Source organism: Danio aesculapii, chromosome 21 (assembly GCF_903798145.1).
Source record: "Danio aesculapii chromosome 21, fDanAes4.1, whole genome shotgun sequence".
In the NCBI taxonomy this organism is placed as follows: domain Eukaryota; kingdom Metazoa; phylum Chordata; class Actinopteri; order Cypriniformes; family Danionidae; genus Danio; species Danio aesculapii.
Genome location: NC_079455.1, coordinates 15,223,801 through 15,230,915, shown reverse-complemented (window position 1 = coordinate 15,230,915; position 7,115 = coordinate 15,223,801). Strand labels below are relative to the sequence as shown.

General features: G+C 33.4%; 2 non-coding genes across 2 annotated transcripts; both read left to right on the top strand.

The window, feature by feature from the left end:
* Positions 1-4,076: 4,076 nt before the first annotated feature.
* trnad-guc (transfer RNA aspartic acid (anticodon GUC)) lies at positions 4,077-4,148 on the top strand. Its single transcript has one exon. It is a non-coding gene; the product is annotated as a tRNA-Asp (tRNA).
* Positions 4,149-6,023: 1,875 nt separating this feature from the next.
* Positions 6,024-6,095, top strand: trnad-guc (transfer RNA aspartic acid (anticodon GUC)). The gene has a single exon. It is a non-coding gene; the product is annotated as a tRNA-Asp (tRNA).
* The last annotated feature ends 1,020 nt before the right edge of the window (positions 6,096-7,115 follow it).

The following is a 7,115-nucleotide window of genomic DNA, read 5'->3' as shown; positions in this document are numbered from 1 at the left end:
TCTTCTTCCAGTTTTTGTAACCAAAGAAGATTGGTTTGATTGGCTGGATTTACCATGTTTTAAACTTAAATACAGCTTAACTTAGAGCTTTTTGATGCTGATTTAAAATTTAATTTAATTGTGAGTTTAGTGTGCAGTTTTGGAGATTTATGCATTCCCCCAGTCATTTAAGGCGTGTATACACCAATGTGTTTTTTCGCTTCAGAATTTTTTTTTTTTTTTCTGTTGTTGTCAATGGAAGCTTTAATTACCCTTTTTATAGGCAGTTAAATAAAATCCTGATATAAACATTTCTGAGCCTGATTCATTTTAGAGATGTATCAATATCGAGATGTTGCTAGATAGTAGATACCAATAAATATTAGAAGTCGATAATATTATAGGCTGATAAATACAAACCTTGATATGAGGTTTTGGAAAGGTCATGCATAAGCATGGGATGATAAGATTTACCGACGTTTGAAAAAGTCATGGTTTTAATACCATAAACATTTTCTGCTATATCATTTCAAGGTATGTATAAGGTTTTTTATTACATTTTTTAACAACTTTTTTTAGAATTTTTTTAGAGCAACAGTATCTACTGGTCAGCCCATGATTCAGGAAACATCTTAAAAACAAATATACACCATAATCCAAGCATATATAGGCCTAAACAGTGCAGTTGCACAGCAGAAGTCAAAAAAAATATCCAGTGTTCAATGGCGAAAAAAGATGTTGCTTTCAAGCCAAACATTTAAAAAGAAAATATTTTAGAGCAGTAATTAAAATACTGTCATACCGTGAAACAGTGATATTTTTATCCCTTTGTTTCATATCGTCTGAATCTTATACCAGCCCATGTCTAGTCATGCATGACATAGGTGGAAGAACAGAATAACGTTTGTGTTTTAACTTTTATATATAGGGTGTGTGCTTTAATTGTTGCATGTTCGCTTTGTAAAAACATGTGAAAATGTATGATTTAGTTATATTTAGAAAATAATTTTAGTAAATTATGTCCTAAACCTGGACGATGAACATATTGCTGTTCATCAAAATAAGTTTGTGTTCTGTAGATGAATGAAGGTGACAGGGGATTGAAAAGACATGAGGGTGAGAAATTAAAAATGAAAAAGGTGGACAATAAAAACAAATATAATCTATTCACAAATGAGATTCACCTTGATTTTTCTTTGTTCCCTCCTCCCATCATTTCTTATATTTCATATCTCAAGCATACTCTTTTCTGATGCTATATAGCAGGCTTATTAAATGGAATATGTAACGTTCAGTCTGAAATTGTTATAAGTTAAAATCGCCTCTAAGGAAACCATGACAGAGGTTGGTATGGACTTTTTTCATCTACAATTTGAGGCAAAATTGTAATAAAGTTTGATTTTTGACAGCTGCTAAATTCTTCTGCAATACTTCAAATCACTCTAAGGCAACCCAGACAATAAAAACGTTGATTTTTAAAAGGACTTACCTCAAAACTTGCTTGCCTCTGAAGGGGAGAAAATGGCGCCTTCTCCTTCAAATGCCTTTTATATTGTTGACTCCGGACCGTTGGGCGCATGCGCAGGTTAAACGAAGACTCAGAAGTCTAGTGAACTATCTATTAGTTGAATCAACTAATTTTTTAAAGTTAAATCAGTGTGTTACCACCATGCTATTATTTTAATCAACATAAACTAAAAATTTTTTTTATTTCAACGACATTAGTGAATCTAAGTTGACTTGACAAAAGAAAATACGTTACCAAATCATGGAAATATATTTTTACAGTGTGTTTAAACTGCTGTTTATATCAGTTTTATGAAAACAGTCATGAACACCTGACAGACGTACATATACTACATCTCAAGCATGATGTTCTCAAGCATCTAACACTTAAATGTCTGGGATTACACAAATATAGGAAAATATACATTAATGGAAAAACTAAAATTTTCCAGATTGTGAGCTGGAAAATTAAATGAATTAAAATTGATTGAAAACTGAAATTAAAGTAACCAAAGTCACAGTCTGATTTTAATTATATTTCCAGAAGTAAATATGCAAGAAATTATAGATTTGAAATGACACTTCTCATCCCACAAAATCTAGTACATAAAAAGTGTCTAAATGTAAATATTTTGAGGCCGCGTATAAGCACACAGATTTTTAATTTTCAGCCACAGGCAGTCTAAGCGCTTCCGGTGAACTGTCTTTCTATTACAAAGTTGTCACATTTAAGATCTGATTTATTGTAATTACAATACAACATCGATGCTGTAAAAGACACTTTTGGGAAATTAAAAATAGTCACATTAAGCTTTCACTGGAAGTTTATCGTTGGCTTTAAAAATGTATCTGTCCATAGAGCCTTTGCCTAATGCTGTATTATTAACAAATACATAAAACTTGAGGGCACGTGGGTCTTCCCGGTCAGAGGGTGAGGTGGTGTTCAGGACACCTGTGTGGAAACAGTCAAGAGTTAGGTCAGAATCAGTGTTTCAGGTGGTTTTGAAGTTATTTTTGCGGGTAAAAAATAACATAGGCAGGTAGTGAAAATTTGGGCGGTTTTGCAATGGCATGCCCGCCAGCCCCAGTCTGCCCTCATAAACCTGTTTTGATCTCCCAAAGAGATGCCATACAGCCCCCATTGTTCGGTTTTTCGACAGTTTTTGGGCGGGAATGAGTTAGCTACACTTGTCAGAATGCAGTTCTGTTCGCTGCCGCTTGTGACGCACTTTTCTTTTTACCGAGCACGCTTCTAACGGCCATTCAACCGACGACACCTTTCCGTACATCTAAAGTCATTCGAAGGTCAGTATTTGTTGAACGATTTAGTTACATTGGATAACATTAATCTACTCACTTAATGACGGCCATGTCAAATGAAAGATTTTGGTAATAAGTAATTATTTGTAATGAGGTCGACTCGCAACTCGTGAACTAGCGTTAGCTTGTTCACGTGTGTTACGCATGTAAGTTAGTAATCGTCTAACGTTGCGTTTCGCATTTGAAGTCAAATTTACAATTTGAATCAACTTTAAAAGTGTACAGGTTATTAAAAAATCGTAATATTGTGTTTCATCGACAGTTTCTGCTTCAGAGTCCCATGCCATCGACATGTAGAAGGTGGGTTGTTTCATGTTTATATATTTCTTCAAATACTTTGCCATGCCCTCAAGACAGTACACATAATTCTTTACATAACGTGAATGCTGCCATTATGCTGCATAGGTTACAAGCATTGTGTTGTTTCACGCAGTCGGAGCAGAACCTATTAATCCTAACGTTCATGTATAAAACGTGTAAAGCTGCTGTTTAGATCAGGGTTTTTAAAACATCCTAGCAGTCATTAACGTCTCGGAGGTAGACCATTTTAAAACATTGTTTGACCACCAGGCGGCGCACTAGATCAACAAATTTATCATAAATATGGTGGAACAAAATTCTTTTATTACCACACTAAATCAATATGTGTTAAGTTCACTAGATTTAGTGAACTAGGCACATTTGTTGGCTCATTGTTCCAAATATTGAATATTTTATATTATTATTTATGAGTTTTAAACGGGAATAATGTGTAGTGTGTGTGTAGTGTGTGTGTGTGTGTGTTTAATTCAGCTTTTTATGTTTATGCTTTTTTGGAAATTGATGTTTGGATATTCTTTTTTGACTCCTTAAATTTATGCAAATTTTGAGCTCAATTATTGTGCTTAATCAAATATTTTGCAAGTGTCTTGTTAAAGGGATAACTCAACCAAAATTAAAATGATGCCATCGATTACTGTTATAATGCAATTTACCTTTTTAAGTTTTTCAACAGAAGAAAAGATGTTTTTCCTAACAATTTCTTTACATTTGCTAACTGAAAGAAGACTAAAATGATAAGCATTCTAACACAGCTCATTGAAATAATGATGTTTTTATTGTACAGGAAATGACGTGAGAAAACCGATTCCTCTCCAGATCTTTGCACAGTGTAAAAAAGGTAATTACAAGATTTAAAATTGTTCATGGAGGAAATGTACAGTGAAATTCTTGGCCTTCTCAGGCGTAGTATATGTATTTGTACTACCTGCGACAAGGTATTGTTAAGCCACTCCTCGTTAGTATAGTGGTAAGTATCCCCGCCTGTCACGCGGGAGACCGGGGTTCGATTCCCCGACGGGGAGATATAAACTTTTTTAATTGTACCTCCAGTTTTTTAACATGCAATTTGTATTGTATATAGATAGATAGATAGATAAATATTTAAATATAATTAAAATCATAACATTGCTTAAAAACAGTACAGTATGCTCAAGTTTAACTCTGTGTTTTTTCACAGTTACTACAATGGGCTAAATTTTTGTAATATTTGTGTTTGTTAATGTAGTATAAAAATGTCAATAAAATAAAATAATACCTTAATGTTTTTGTGATAACTATAATTGATTATTTAACGTTATTATATTCGCATTTAATTTAACACAAAAGTTAAGAAAGCTATTAATGGATATTAGGATATATCATAATTGTAATATACATTAAGCGTAAATTAAATTTTATATTCAAAACTGTTGTTTTCACTAATTGCAATCATGAGAAATGTTTATAAAAATATTGTTATTATATGTTTGTGTACAACTATACAATTACGTTTATTGTATTTAAAATAGTTTTGTGTCGGTTTGAAAAGAACTGAAATGAAAATGAAACACAATAAAAAATATATTTTTTATATACACTATTTTTATTCACTTCTGGTTAACATTTACTCTAAAATACAAAAAAAATCTAATTATAATTAATAAATTCAACATCACGGTGGTGCAGTGGGTAGCACGATCTCACAGCAAGAAGGTCGCTGGTTCAAGCCTAAGGTCAGTTTGCATTTCTGTGTGGAGTTTGCATGTTTTCCCAGTGTTCGCGTGGGTTTCCTCCGGGTGTTCCGGTTTCCCCCACAGTCCAAAGACATGCACTATAGGTGAATTGGGTAGGCTAAATTGTCCATTGTGTATGAGTGTGTATGGGTGTGTATGGATGTTTTCCAGTGATGGGTTGCAGCCGGAAGGGCATCCGTTACGTAAAACATATGCTGGATAAATTGGCGTTCATTATGCTGTGGCGACCACGGATTAATAAAGGGACTGAGCTGAAAAGAAATGAATGAAGTAATGAATTTCCAAAATGGGAGTATGTGAACTTTTATCCTTACTGGTAAACAAGTAACAAAATAGGGATTCAGTACACATTTTAAAACTCAGTTTCATTAAGTGTTAAGATCTGATTAAATAACATTAACACCGAGTTCTTTTAGAGATTTACACAAATTAAAACAATATTAAGTGGAAACACAAAAACGGAAACACACAAAACAAAAAGCAAGAATACAGCAAAGAAGTAGAGAAAAATAATTCCTATTTATTTAATGTTGACTAATTATAAACCGAATGTCTGTTCGAGTTGTTATTCTTTCATTTACACAGTTAACTCCTGAGCACTGCACTGCTTTCAAGTTTATGGTAAGATTAATTATGTTAAAACATATAAGCAATAATATGAAAGAACAGATCATTTCTTTTGTGTTTCATAAAAAGGATGCTTATTACAGTGTCATGATTTTTGAGGTTTAGTGTGCCAATACACATCATGGAGCTCCTTGTTAGTGTAGTAGTTGTGAGGCTGCAGTTTACCTAATGACCACTAGTGTTGCCAAGGGTTTCCAAATCGTACTCACAGCTTGATTTAGATAGATATCTACATGCAGTGTGGAAAATTGCCGGTTTCCATTCTGCTGTTACTAAGAGACATACACCATCCATTGTTCAGATAATACAATTGTATATTGTTCCAGTCTTGCCTCGTTTTACAACCTTCATTGCAGTCTATCAAATCTTTCAGTTTCTTATCAGAGTTTCAGGTTGATAAGATAAGCTATGCTAAAACATATTAAGTAATAATATGAAAGAGTAGATCATTTTTCCTGCGTTTTATGACAGTGAATGATTATAGCAGTGTTCTTACTTTGTACTTGAGGTGTAGTGTGCCATGGTTTGACATGGAGCTCCTCGTTAGTATAGTGGTAAGTATCCCCGCCTGTCACGCGGGAGACCGGGGTTCGATTCCCCGACGGGGAGGCCAAATCTTTATTTTCTGCCTATAAAATCCTTTCATTTCCTTTTTAAATGTATGTTTTACTTATATTTGGTCATGTTACATCATATTAAAGAAAGTGACAATTAAGCAGTGTAAGCAGTAGTTGTTTTATTAGTGTTGATAAAGACAAGCAGGGTTATTTGGGTAAGTTTGGCAGGGTCCACGTAATGGAATTTAAGACTATGTACATGTTAAGTCTAGATGCTTGAAATTCAGTCAGGGTTTATTGTAATTTAGTTTATGTAATGAAATCATAGGGATATTCCATATTACATTCTAGACTTTGATTACTGTACATTACTGCATAGAGCATATCAACTGAAACAATAGCACTGACAAAAGTTATGGTAGCACATTATTTATACACAGGAAGAACATTTGTGACTGTGAACCAATCAAATGTCAAGGTTGGCATGTTGAGAGCATTTCAGTGACATTTTTAACAAATACACTAGCATGAGCAATCTGCTTGCTAAGTCGTGACGTATAGACTACTGTTTTCTGGTCCAAGCTGCTAATATTGTGAAAATATTCATTTTAATTACATTTTTTTTTGTCATATCACACATTAAAGTGAATTTAATTTCTAATCATGAAGTACACAACAGTCTCTGCACTTGCTGCATCAGAGACACCAATATTTTAACAATTTATGAAAAATTAATCACTTTAGGTCCATCGGATATTAGGCATGGTTTTATATATATATATATATATATATATATATATATATATATATATATATGTGTGTGTATATAAATATATAGGGGTGGACTTAACCAATAAGGGAGGTAAGCAGCTGCTTAGAGCCCTGGAATATTAGGGGGCCCTGACGAATGGCAAGGATTGCCTAAATAAATCATATAGCTCATTTATAAATGTTCTATCATATGTTGTAAAAACCTGTCTATTTTAAAGTTATTCTTTTTAAATCCAGGCCCCCCGTAAATAGTGGAACGTTCCTTATGTACTGCACATGCAAATATTAAAATTGAATCACA